Raw genomic sequence first — 14,470 nt, forward strand, 5'->3', positions numbered from 1 at the left:
ATGGAGGGAGGAACTCCATGGCCATGTGTGGATGAGCCTCAAACCATGCCCTCACGTCACGAGAGTGGTGGAATGCCACATTGTCCCATATGACCACGTGAACCGGCCTCACTTGATCCCTCTCTTCTGGTGGCACAAGTCGGTCATACAGGACATCCAGGAAGGCAAGGACACATTGCGTGTTATATGCTCCCATTACAGGAATGTGAGCAAGGACGCCTTGTGTCGAGATAGCCGCACACAATGTTATGTTTCCTCCCCTTTGGCCTGGAACAAACACTGTTGCTCTGTGCCCAATAAGGTTCCTCCCACGTCTCCTCACTTTGGAGAGGTTGAAGCCTGCTTCATCCACATATACAAAAACATGTGGTAATGCATTGCCTTCCAGCTCCATCATTCGCTAAAGAAAATGAAACAAACAGAGGACCGTTTTACATTACTGTAAGCAGTCCGACATACTAAAAATATAGGCAAGCCATCACTGTGATTGAGGTCCTGACCTGTACATACCGGTGCCTTAACTCCTTCACACGGTCAGAGTTGCGTTCAAAGGGAACCTTATAGATCTGTTTCATTCTGAGGTGGTGCCTCTTTAACACCCGGTCAATGGTTGCAACACTTATAGATGGAATGTTACTGAAGACATCCTGGTCTGCAATTATTCTGGCCTGAATCTCCCTTAAGCGGATTTCATTGTTGGCCACAACCATATCAACAATGGCAGACTCTTGTTCTGGAGTAAAGGCCTTTCCTCTGCCACCAGAGCGGGGTGCTCTTTCAGTTCTATCAATGAATATTTGAGAATGTTATGTACTGTAATATAAAAACAGTGATCGAAACCTACATACACATAGAAATGCATGAAGTGCTGTAAAAAAGGGTTACAGTAGCTTACCTATTTTCGTGCCTGAAGATCCTAATAATGGATGCCACTGTTGATCTCCGTATATTGGGCTGAACCCTTTGGCCAGCCTCACTGAGGGACATGCCATGGTTTATGACGTGGTCCACAATAGTTGCACAGGTGTTGTCCGAAACTACTGTTCGCATTGGTCCCCTTTCAACTCTTCCACCACACATACGTACAGCCCTCCCTCTTCCTCTGTGAACATCAGGGTTCCCTCTTCCTCTCTGAACATCAGCCCTCCCTCTTCCTCGCTGAACAACAGGGTTCCTTCTTCCTCTCAGAGCTCCTCTACCTACTCGATCAGCCATTTTGTTCACACAAACATCTTACTGAAATGAGGGAGGTCTTTTATAGGATTCTCACTAATTACAATTACTATAGGAAAGTCATTGATATCAGCTAACAGTAACATCATTACTGTAAGGTATACAGTACATTCCATGCAGTTATACCTTTTTCAATGGGGTGATTGACTGATAACAAGTGTTAATATTTTGCACATCAAGTGTCAATTAGTGTAGCTATGGTCTACGTTTATGAGGAGTAAGTGTTATCCACTGTGAGAAGATTATTTTGTTTTGTAGACATGAGTTACACAAAAGATTTTTGATGTTTGTGTAGAGAATTGTAACTTCAGTTAGAGAATTGTGTGATCTGTTTTGCAAAACGCTGCTTAGCATCTGCATTTTGTGTGATATCAATGATAAATGGTATACTGTTGTAGAGAAATGGTTTTCTGTTTCGATGGCTGTGCTGTTGGTTTGATGAAAGGAATTTTGATTCTAAATAGTGGGTTTAGCGATTGAGAAAAACTGTAATATCGAGCCCTGCCGGTTACCGACCGGCCCACATCGTCCGACCGGCCCACTTCAGTACCGGCCCATCGGGATTAGTCCCGAACGTCCCGATGGCCAGTCCGCCCCTGGTACCAGGCCTACATTTCACACTTTATTTGTAGGCTTTAGGAGATATCTACAAATAGACAGTAGGGTTAGGGTTAGGGAGTGTATAGGTGTCTGTTGTAATGAATATGCCGCCAGCAAAGGAGGTTGTTGGACTAACAGTAAGTGAGTGTGTGTGTGTCTGTGTGTCTGTGTGTATGTGTGTGTGTGTGTGTGTGTGTGTGTGTGTGTGTGTGTGTGTGTGTGTGTGTGTGTGTGTGTGTGTGTGTGTGTGTGTGTGTGTGTGTGTGTGTGTGTGTGTGTGTGTGTGTGTGTGTGTGTGTGTGTGTGTGTGTGTGTGTGTGTGTGTGTGTTTGTGTGTGTGTGTGAGAGTTGATGTGCCAGGCAGACAGGCAGGTCTCAGTAGCTTATCTGACATATAATTGGTCAAAAATTGTACATTCTCCGTTAGCCTACGAGCTCCCCGTTTGAGCGAAGGACTATTCCTTCTCAATGTAGCATGACATTGGATATGCGCTGAAGTTGTCCTGGATTGGAATTTTTCCGATCATTCCCCTATGAGGAGTTCGCAGAAATGTCCTTAAAATGCATGAGAAACGCACATTTTGTAAAATGGCCCACTTTCTGGAGGGCGGGGCTAATAAAAGCTAATTTGAAATGTGTCCACAATCATAATAGCAATGTGCATACAGTGTTTCGTGGATATCGTAAAAACTATATGCGAGTAGTTTGGAGTAATTTGCGACATGTATATTGTCAAAAATGGTGTATTCGCTGTTAGCTTGCGACCTCCACGATTGAGCTCTCAAAACATTTCTTCGCAATTTAGCATCATATTGGATAGGGGCTGAACTTGTCCTGGATTGGAATTTTTTCGATCATTTCCCCAGGAGGAGTTAGAAAAAATGTGCTTAAAATGCATTAAAAACGCAAATCTTTCAAAATGGCCGACTTTCTGGGGGGCGGGGCTAATGAGAAGCAATTTGAAATATGTGTGCAATCATAATAGCAATGTGTATACAGCATTTCGTGAATATCGGAAAAACTATATGCGAGTAATTTGGAGTCATTTGCGACATGTAAATGGTCAAAACTGGTGTATTCGCTGATAGCTTGCGACCTCCACGATTGAGCTCTCAAAACATTTCTTCGCAATTTAGCATCATATTGGATAGGGGATGAACTTGTCCTGGATTGGAATTTTTCCGATAATTCCCCTAGGAGGAGTTCACAAGAATGTGCTTAAAATGGCTGAAAAACGCACATTTTTCAAAATGGCCGACTTTCTGGGGTGCGGGGCTAAAGGAAGGCAATTTGAAATCGAGTGGCCTGTGTTCGTTGTCCATAACATACGCCTGCCCATACCATAACCCCACCACCACCATGGGCCACTCTATTCACAACAATACCCTAACTGGGGAGATTGTTTTAATTATTTGTATTTTTATCATTGCACTTGTGTTTTAACTGCACTTACACTTCTATGCATGGCTTATACGAATAGAACTGGAATCACTTTTAAATTGGCCATTTTAGATCCCCCTATCATTTAGGGTATTTTATGGATTCCATTGGGACAAGCTCCGCACACGCACACACACGTAGATACATCGATACACGCACGCACGCGCACACACACACACACACACGCACGCGCACACACACACACACACACACACACACACACACACACACACACACACACACACACACACACACACACACACACACCACCCTCCAGATCCTGGGACGGGGAGATCTGCTTTTTAACATACTCTGCCGCCGTTCCGTGGTCCGGCTCCGCTCTGCATTTTTTAACCATTCGTCTGAAACGGTCTTGTCCTCACGGAGCTTTTATGATGCTTTTAAAAGGGTTTTTATAAGGTTTATGTTTACGGAGGTTTTTTTAAACACCTATCTACCTCCGGAGCCCTGCGCTCTTCCCCAACCTAACCCTACCCCTACCCCTCACACCAGATACTGACTGGTTTTCGGACCCCCCCAGACCCCCCCAATAAAGCAAAAATGCACGTTTCAGAGTGGCCTTTTATTGTGGCCATTCTAAGGCACACCTGTGCAATAATCATGCTGTCTAATCAGCATCTTGATATGCCACACCTGTGAGGTGGGATGGATTATATCGGCAAAGGAGAAGTGCTCACTATCACAGATTTTTTCAGATTTGTGAACAATATTTGAGAGAAATGGTTATTTTGTGTATATAGAAAATGTTTTAGATCTTTGAGTTCATCTCATGAAAAATGGGAGCAAAAACAAACGTGTTGCGTTTACATTTTTGTTCAGTGTATGTGTTGTCAACAGCCAAACTCAACGCCACAGGATATAGGTGGGTCGCTGAGCTAGCAGATGTCCATCTTACCCTCAGATATCTTCCGGGCAGAGAAAAATTGTGATATTGTCCGGGCAGAGAAAAATTGTGATGCTGATGGCCTTTCAAGAATGCCTTGTGACATTGAAAAGATGATTCAATAATGTACAGAGAAATGTTGTCTCGAAGCCACAGTTCAAGGAGTGGAAGCAAGAGATACGAACACAGTGTGGTCCGTGATGGCTATTGAGTGTGAGACAGGTGAGAGGACACTGACACCTCTTTCAAAGTCAACCATATGTCAAGCTCAACAGGATGATCAAAACATTGGCCCTGTGATACAGTCCAAACAGCTAGGTAAGAGGCCTGCAGGACAAGAGCTGAAATCATTCAATGCTCAGACTAAATGCTTACTCCGCGACTGGGATAAACTCAGCCTTGATGAAGATGGCATACTTCACAGAAAGACTGCTTTCAGGACACAACTGGTCCTACCAGAAAAGTACAAAACTTAAAACTGTTCTGAGACAACTCCACGATGAGATGGGGCATCAAGGTGGGGAACGCACAACATCACTTGTTCGAGACCGTTTCTTCTGGCCACATATGCAGCAGGAAATAGAGCACTACGTGTCTCAGAGCTGTGCTTGCCTCAAACAGAAGAAGCCCTACAGAGAGACAAGAGCTCCTCTCACCTCCATTGTCACCACACAGCCATTCGAATTGGTATCAATTGACTTTCTGCATTTAGATAAATGTAAGGGTGGATATGAATACATCTTGGTAATAGTCGATCATTACACACGCTTTGCACAAGCCTACGCCACAATGTCAAAATCCGCCAAGACAGTGGCAGATAAGGTGTTCAATGATTATGCACTGAAGTTCGGATTTCCTCGGAGAATCCACCACGATCAGGGAGGTGAATTTAAAAATCAATTATTTGCACAGCTGAAGAAAAACGGTGGAGTGATGGGCTCAAGAACCACGCCCTACCACCCGGAAGGCAATGGTCAAGTTGAAAGGTTCAACAGAACGCTGCTGCAAATGCTAAAGACGCTTCCTGAAAGGCAGAAGTCAAATTGGAAAGAGTCACTGCCTAAGCTCATTTATGCATACAACAGCACTCGCTGTGATGTTACAGGCTTCTCCCCATTCTATCTCCTGTTTGGGAGGTCACCAAGACTGCCTGTTGACTTATTGTTTGGCTTGACCCCTGAGACAGGAAATGCAGACCATCAAGAGCAGTGGCGTTTTTATATGTACAAAAGTGGTGGGGCACAAAAAGATGTCTATAGCTTCTGCAGTGAGGTTCATGGCTGGTGAGGCACTGGCACTGACTCTTCAGGTTTACAAATATTATATTTTGACCTAAATCAAAATATAATATTATTTTCAAAAGCTTTTTTTGTCTGATGCTTCAATTAATTTTAAACAGACAGTTCAACAGAAGGATACCCAACAATTTTAATGTTATCATTTAAATATTGAATTGTTCTCTCTTAGTAAGATCCCATTTTCAATACAATTGCAGTCTTACCTTGACTTGAAGATTAAGTCCATTTGCCTATCCTTCTGGACAAAAATCTCTATTACTTTTTTGTAAAAGTCCTCCTTATGTTCTTGTAATTTCAAAAGTCTATCATAAATCTAATCTAATCAATAGATTTATGATTCGAAAATTATAAAAGTAGGGTAGACATGTGGATATTATCCGGCTGAACAAAACGTGCATTTATCTAACAGGTTTGTTTCCCACAGATCTTATTTGGAGCTATTTTCTAAAATCCTATTGAGAAATCTCATTGCTTTTTTGTCGAGGGAAGCCATGCGCAGCTTACTTCCGGGTTTTAGGACGCGTCACTGCAGCTCTCTCGTCTCCTCTTCACACACCACACTTTTCGCGGCACACGTACTTACAGCCAATCAGCTCTGAATTATGTGAGATGACGTATGGTGGGGATGGCAGCTCAGTGCCCCTATGGTCATTATTTTTTGCCACACACATTAAATAGGAAAATATTCTGAGCATGAGCAGTAGTGCTGGGGGGAAACGATTATTTTGAAAACGATTAATCGGGCGATTATTTGATCGATTAGTCGACTAATCTAACGATTATTTTTCTGTTGTTCAATTCATAAAAAACGTAATGTAAAAAAAACGTAATGTAAAAAAAAAATGTCACGATACTGTGTCTCAGGGGATCTTAATATTTAAGAACCTATTAATGTGTTATACCAGATTAACGGAAATAATCTCAGCTAACTGACGATACAAACCATGTTTACCAAAACAAAACACAAGTCTCATAAGAAGCATCTAAATGACCCCTGAGCGAAAAATGCTAACGGACATTGGCACAGAACTCAAGATAAAAGTACCCTTATTACTTATCGTAGCTGCACATACAATATATCCGATTAAAGATGAGACTCCACAGATTATGTGGGTATATAGTATCATTACTGAGTTATCCGGACTCGCGACAGGGGAAGCAAATACAGTCATCACAACACGTACCTTTACAGAGCTTCTAGGGAGATCGTCTCACCACCGTAGCTGTCAATCTGATCAAAAGACGTGTTCAATGGCATTAAAATGAGAAAAAACGCGACTGAATCGGTTAATCCATAGGTTTTTAACGTCTATGTATAAAAAAATGATTGAATTTATAATTCCATTTTAATGTAAAAATCGGAGAGCAAATGCTAGCTGCTAATGGTAGCCACCACAGCTAGCTGCTGCTTCCGGTCTAGGCTATGCAGCAGTCTCACACACACACATTACCAAATAAGGACTATGTGGGAGTTCCCCTCGATTCCATTGGCTCTGACGGTCAGAAAGAGATGTCTTTGCGTTTTGGACTAACTTTAAAATATTCCCATGCTTTTGAAGACCTAGGGCGAGATGTTTTCGTTTGGGGGCTTCGTGCGCAATCCTGTGAGGAGGAGGTGGTAGCCGTTTCAGTCTCCATTGTGTTTGAAGTGCTATTGCGAACTGCTTGTTGCTTTGGGTGACCCACGTGTGTGTAGCGACGCGTCGACGCGGAAATATGTCGTCGACGCTATTTTTAAGTCGACGCGTCGCTACAGCACTAATGCGCAATGTAGTTTTTACAGTCACCATTGACTTAGACAGTAAGAGGGAGGGGCAGGATCGGGTTTTGTCCCACATGGCTCTAAACAGCTCAATAGGCACACACTGTAGACACTAATTAGAAGAACACAGACTAAAACAGCAATGCACAGACGAATCAGATGATTAAACATGATCTTAAAATATATTTAATATATTTTTTAATTTATTTTTTGCATTTTTTTGTAATCATTATTTTTAATACTTTCTGCTGACACTAGGTGGGGCTGTGCCCCTAATGACCAGTCGCCACTGATCAAGAGTATATGAGGAAATGGAAACAACAGATGAAAGAGGCATCTGAGATATGAGATCACAGCAGAAAATGCAAAAAAAAGTGCTGAGAGGAGCAAGAGAAACTACGACAGCAAAGTAAGGAGTTCTGTACTACACGAGGGTGATCATGTCCTCGTCAGGAATCTGACACCCAGAGGGGGAACAGGTAAACTGCGGAGCCACTGGGAAGATTGTATCCACAAAGTCATCCGTCAGGTTGGGAAAGACATGCCCATCTATGAAGTTCTGCCAGAGCAAGGGAAGGGTAGAGGAAGCCGGATACTACACCGTAATCTCTTGTTGCCATGTGACCATCTGCCCTAAGAGATACAGCTACAACCTGCAAAGTCAAAAAGAGAAATTACAACTAGAACATGTAGGGACAGAGAACAACCACATCAGGACGACGATGGAAGTGACAGCGATGATGACTGTTAATATTATCACATGCCAAGGGTCCAACCTCTGCCTGTAATGCAGCCTCAGGTAAATACCCACAGAGAGGATCCCGAAGTGGAAATTACAGAAACCTCCCAGGATGTAGAGCATCAGCAACAAGGCATACCCCAGCTACAAGAGGCTCAGGGCGGAGGTGATGTTCTGAATGAGGAGGACATGTCAGGCCAAGGGGCTCAAGAGGAGATTGCGTTGGGAGAGAGAACACCTGCACCACTTTCACCTGTTCAAAATGAAGATAGCAATGACACTGACATTGGATTTCAGCGACCTGTGAGAGACAGACGACCTACGACATTCTTCACATACGATCAGCTAGGCAATCCAGTTTGTTGCAGTGCTAGCATCGTATACTGGTACCCGCCACTGCCCTATGCTACAGTGCCAGCCATAAGTACATGGATGACTCCGGTACAGCAGTTTAACTACCAGCCTGTTGTTCCTGGGTACTGAAAGATATGTATTTACACAGACACACACAGACCAGACATACTCATGGACTTTTGAAGAAGCGTGCAGAGTGATCACATACACACATATACACTTCAGACACCTATGGACTGAGGAAGGAAAGCTTGGTAGAAACAACCATATACACGACCACACACAATGATGGACTTTCTACTAAGTCAAGGGCTTAAATGTGTAAATTGAGTGTGTACGCTTTTGCCAAACTGAGCAGTGAGCGCGGTATATGCTTAATAAATGTTTATAGATGTTGCTGACATGTAGGCCTAATATTGTGGATTATAATGTCGGGACGACATCTGTTTTGAAGGGGAGTGTGTAATAGATATGACAAGTCATGGTTGACCTTCCGGGTCTGTCCAGCAGAGGGCGCTTGTAGCTTGCCACGGGTGCATAATGTCATGTCTAGGAAACTAATAGTGAAAGTTTATTCTTTATGTTAGTTTTGTCATGTCCCTTTGTCCTGTGCTTTGTTTATTCCCTTAATTAATCATCCCTCTCATTTCAGGCCTCCACGCTCCCCGCCCCCTTCTGTCTCCTGCGTCCTTGATTGTTTTCCCCGCCCTGATTGTTTCCACCTGTGTCCCCTTTACCTGTGTATATATTGTGGTAGCTTCCTCCTGTTCATTGTCAGTTCGTTGTCTTACTATGACCCACGTTCCTGATTACCTCACGGACTTCCCACGGATCTACCTCATTGATCACTTACTGGTTTTCCTCGAAAGAGTATATTTGTTTTCCTTGTTTTGATTACTGTGCTAAATTCCAGTAAAGTCTTTATTTTTGAAAACACTATCTGAGTCGTGCAATTGAGTTCATGCCTCAGAGTCTCTCCTTGACAGTACGAACTGACCATTAAAATGAACTCAGCCGACTCAGACCAGCTAAAGAACGCCATCCGCTCTCAGGGCCAACGTCTTGGGCAACAAGAAGAGCAGATGGCCGCCATACAGCACGGAGTGCAGCACCTATCCAACAGCCACGGGGAACTACAATCTTCGGTGACAACCCAGGTGAATCTGCTGGCAGCTGAGGTCCAGCGTGTGCTCACTCACCTGCAGGCTGCTTCTCCTCCCACGACTCCCCCGGTTCCGGCGGCGACCGGTTCCGATCCCAACCGGTCTACTGAGCCGCACAGTACTTCCATGCGTCTGGCTCCACCCGAAAAATACTCCGGAGACTCGGAGGGCTGCCGGACGTTCATTGTGCAGTGTGAATTACACTATCACCACCAACCGGCTGCTTTTCCCACGGACAATTCCAAAGTGGCTTTCATGATCTCCCATCTCTCCGGCCGAGCAGCAGCGTGGGCTACGGCAGAGTGGTCCCGAGGCTCCCCCATCTGCGGGTCTTTGAAAGACTTCATAGACACTATGAGAAAGATCTTCAATCAAACCACGCCGGGCAGGGAAGCAGCTCGGGCTCTGATTAAGCTGAAACAACATCAGCGGAGTGTGGCTGACTACGCCATCGAGTTCCGGACTATGGCAGCCGATAGCGGCTGGAACTCCGCTGCATTGTTTGACGCTTTTGTCAGCGGTCTCTCGGATTCCCTACAAGACCAGCTGGCGCCTCTCGATCTGCCCGCTGACTTGGACTCTGTCATATCCATGGCAATACGGATAGACAATCGTTTGACGGAGAGGAGAAGGAATAAATCCAAGGATGCGGTTGATCCGCCTCCCCAGAGGAGACGCTCGCCGCTGGATACTACTTCTTCTTGGAGGCCCCGTCACCCCTCACCTGCGTTCCGGACAACAGCGCCCCCTGGCTCCGTGGAGGAGCCAATGCAGTTGGGCCGCGCCAAGCTTTCGATGGCAGAACGTCAGCGTCGATTAAAGGAGGGTCTGTGCTTCTACTGCGGGCAGCGCGGACATCCACAAGCGGCTTGTCCGGTAAAAGAGGAGGCTCACCAATAAAGAGGAGTACGTTGGTGAGCCGGATCTCTTCCTCTGACTTTCCTCCTCGCACCCTGACCCGCATCCAGGTAAAAATCAGAGACAATGTGGTTACTCATGGTGCACTCATTGACTCAGGGGCAGACGAAAGTCTGATGGATTGGGATTTAGTTAAAAGATTGGACATAAAAACTAAACCTCTACCCCAGCCTCTTGAAGCGAGTGCTCTCGATGGGCGGCTGTTGTTTAAAGTGACTCACCAAACAGAGCCTTTAGAAATAAGATGTGATGATAACCATCACGAGACAATGTCATTTCACTTGTTTAATTCAGCCCAACATCCACTCATTTTGGGGTTTCCCTGGTTGAAACTTCATAACCCTCACATTGATTGGCAATCTGGGAGGGTGGAGGGGTGGGGAAAGAATTGCAGAGATCACTGTGTTAAGCAGGTAGCGGAGATTGACAGAAGAGGTAACACTGGGAGGGTTAGGCAGGGAACTATCCCAGAAATATATTTTCCTGATGTTCTTTCAGTCCCTTCCTGCTACCACGATTTAAGTGAAGTATTCAGTAAATCCAAGGCTCTGACTCTTCCGCCTCACCGCCCCTATGACTGTGCTATCGACCTGATTGCTGGGTCTACAATTCCTAAGGGTCGACTATATGCTATTTCAGGACCTGAGAAAGAGGCCATGAAGGACTATATTGATGCCTCCCTCAAAACAGGCCTTATTCGCCCTTCCTCATCACCAGCAGGAGCGGGGTTTTTTTTTGTTGGGAAAAAGGATGGGTCTCTTAGGCCCTGTATTGACTACTCACCTCTCAATGACATTACGGTTAAAAACCGGTACCCCCTTCCTCTCATCTCGTCAGCCTTCGAGCAGCTTCAGGATGCCAAGGTTTTCACCAAGCTAGACCTGCGTAACGCTTATCATTTAGTCAGGATCAGGGAGGGCGATGAATGGAAGACGGGTTTCAACACCCCTTCAGGCCACTATGAATACCGTGTAATGCCATTTGGATTATCAAATGCTCCTGCTGTGTTCCAGGCTATGATCAACGACGTGTTGAGGGAGTTTCTGAACCGTTTCGTTTTTGTATATCTTGACGACATTCTGATCTACTCCCCTGACCTTGACACCCATAAACAACATGTCCGCCAGGTTCTACAAGAGCTGCTCAAGAATAGGTTGTTTGTCAAAGCAGAAAAATGCGAATTCCATGCAGAGACAGTCACTTTCTTGGGCTTCATCATTTCGCCAGGTCAGGTTAGGATGGACCCAGAGAAGGTTAGCGCAGTAGCTTGTTGGCCTACCCCTGACTCTCGTAAGAAAGTGCAGCAGTTTTTAGGCTTTGCAAATTTTTACAGACGTTTTGTGCGGAGGTTCAGTGCTATTGCAGCCCCTCTTCATGTCCTCACGTCCCCTCAAGTGCCTTTTTTGTGGTCTCCTCAGGCTGAGGAGGCTTTTTCTCGGCTTAAAGGAATGTTCACCTCTGCTCCCATACTTACCTTGCCGGACACCACTCGTCAGTTTGTGGTAGAAGTGGATGCCTCCAACGAAGGGGTGGGAGCGGTCCTCTCCCAGCGACTACAGAAGGACAACAAGCTTCACCCCTGCGCTTTCCTGTCCAGGAAGCTCTCCCCAGCAGAGAGAAATTACGACGTGGGAAACCGTGAGTTGCTGGCCGTGAAGCTGGCACTGGAAGAGTGGAGGCATTGGTTGGAGGGAGCCGAGCATCCTTTCGTGGTTTGGACCGATCACAAAAACTTGGAGTATATAAGAAAGGCCAAAAGACTGAACTCCCGCCAGGCTAGGTGGACCTTGTTTTTCAATCGTTTTGACTTTGTTCTTTCCTTCAGGCCGGGGTCTCAGAATGTCAAGCCTGACGCTCTGTCCCGTCTGTTTGATCCTGTGCCTGCAGTCAAGGAGCCGGAACCCATCATCCAATTAAACCGGGTGGTAGGAGCGCTGACTTGGTCAGTAGAGAAGGAGGTCATACGAGCTAATGCTGGAGCTCCTGCACCAAGGGGTTGCCCGCCTAACCGGCTTTTCGTTCAGGAGGCCGAGCGACCACAGGTGATCCACTGGGCTCACACTTCGCTGCTCACCTGTCACCCTGGAGTCAAGAGAACTATGTTCATCATAAAACAACGTTTCTGGTGGACATCCATGGAGAAGGAGGTGAAGGAGTATGTGGAGGCGTGCCCTGTCTGCGCTCGAAACAAGACCTCTTCCAGGGCGCGAATAGGACTATTACAACCACTCTCTATTCCCAACAGACCCTGGTCAGAGATCTCCATGGACTTCGTCACTGGCCTGCCCCTCTCTAGAGGTAAAACCACAGTTCTTACGGTAGTGGACCGTTTTTCGAAAATGACACATTTCATTGCTCTGCCCAAGATGCCCTCAGCGAAGGAAACGGCTGAGGTCATGATGCATAATGTGTTTCGGCTTCATGGTTTCCCAAAGGATATTGTCTCCGACCGGGGCCCCCAGTTTGTGTCACGCTTCTGGAAGGAGTTCTGCTGCCTCATCGGTGCCACGGTCAGTCTCTCGTCAGGATACCATCCGGAGTCTAACGGCCAGACAGAGCGCCTAAATCAAGAACTGGAGACCTGTTTGCGCTGCTTGGTGTCCCAGAATCCATCCTCCTGGAGCGAGCACCTCACCTGGGTTGAGTATGCGCACAACATCCTCCCTACTTCTGCCACGGGCCTGTCCCCATTTCACTGTTTATGGCTACCAGCCGCCACTGTTCCCAGCCACGGAGAGGGAGGTCACGGTCCCGTCTGCCCACGCGCTGGTCAGGCGTTGTCGGCGCGTGTGGGCTAGGAAGATCCTCTGCAGGAATTCACAACTGGTGAAAAGAGCAGCAGACCGAAAACGCCGACCAGCTCCTGTATATCAGCCAGGCCAAAAAGTCTGGCTTTCTACACGAGACCTTCCCCTCCACGTACTCTCCCGTAAATTGGCTCCCCGGTTTGTGGGTCCTTTTCCCGTCACCAAGGTCATCAACCCGGTTTCAGTGAGACTACGGCTTCCCAGGTCCATGAAGGTACATCCCACCTTCCATGTAGGGAAACTAAAACCCTTGAAGGAGAGCGCTATGGTTCCCACCGCCAAACCCCCCCCCGCCCCCCCGGATGATTGATGGAGGTCCGGTTTACACCGTCAAGAAGATATTGGCTAGTCGGAAAAGGGGTAGAGGGCGACAGCTACTGGTTGACTGGAAGGGTTATGGTCCTGAGGAGCGGATATGGATTCCTTCCCGCTTCGTCATAGATAAAAGCCTCATTGAGGATTTTGACCGCCTCAACTCAGAGGAGCCTGGGCCGTCAGGAGCCGTCCCTAGAAGGGGGGGTACTGTCATGTCTAGGAAACTAATAGTGAAAGTTTATTCTTTATGTTAGTTTTGTCATGTCCCTTTGTCCTGTGCTTTGTTTATTCCCTTAATTAATCATCCCTCTCATTTCAGGCCTCCACGCTCCCCGCCCCCTTCTGTCTCCTGCGTCCTTGATTGTTTTCCCCGCCCTGATTGTTTCCACCTGTGTCCCCTTTACCTGTGTATATATTGTGGTAGCTTCCTCCTGTTCATTGTCAGTTCGTTGTCTTACTATGACCCACGTTCCTGATTACCTCACGGACTTCCCACGGATCTACCTCATTGATCACTTACTGGTTTTCCTCGAAAGAGTATATTTGTTTTCCTTGTTTTGATTACTGTGCTAAATTCCAGTAAAGTCTTTATTTTTGAAAACACTATCTGAGTCGTGCAATTGAGTTCATGCCTCAGAGTCTCTCCTTGACACATAATACATTGGACCTTGAAGCAAGCTAAAAGCGTCTCTGTTTCCTTGTCTAATATTTCCCCCAAATTAGGTGAGTTCTAGCTTTTCTAGCGCCGTTAGCTATTCTATGACATTTTGTGTGTTAAATTGGATATATGTTTGCAGTATGTGCATTGTTAGTAGTTGTTTTATGTCAAGAATCGATGTTTTATATTATACAGAGTGATATGTGTACCATGTTGTTGGTTGGCATAATACATTGGACCTTGAAGCAAGCTAAAAACGTCTCTGTTTCCTTGTCTAAT

The 14,470-nt window shown here is 45.9% G+C and overlaps 1 long non-coding RNA gene across 1 annotated transcript; it reads right to left on the reverse strand.

Moving 5' to 3' along the window:
- Positions 1 to 314: 314 nt before the first annotated feature.
- On the reverse strand, positions 315 to 1,010 carry LOC139436009 (uncharacterized). Its single transcript, XR_011645207.1, has 3 exons — positions 896 to 1,010; positions 501 to 783; positions 315 to 400 (listed from the first exon to the last, which is right to left on the reverse strand). It is a non-coding gene; the product is annotated as an uncharacterized lncRNA (long non-coding RNA).
- Between the last annotated feature and the right edge of the window lie 13,460 nt (positions 1,011 to 14,470).

This window comes from Pseudochaenichthys georgianus, chromosome 21 (genome assembly GCF_902827115.2).
Source record: "Pseudochaenichthys georgianus chromosome 21, fPseGeo1.2, whole genome shotgun sequence".
Taxonomy (NCBI): domain Eukaryota; kingdom Metazoa; phylum Chordata; class Actinopteri; order Perciformes; family Channichthyidae; genus Pseudochaenichthys; species Pseudochaenichthys georgianus.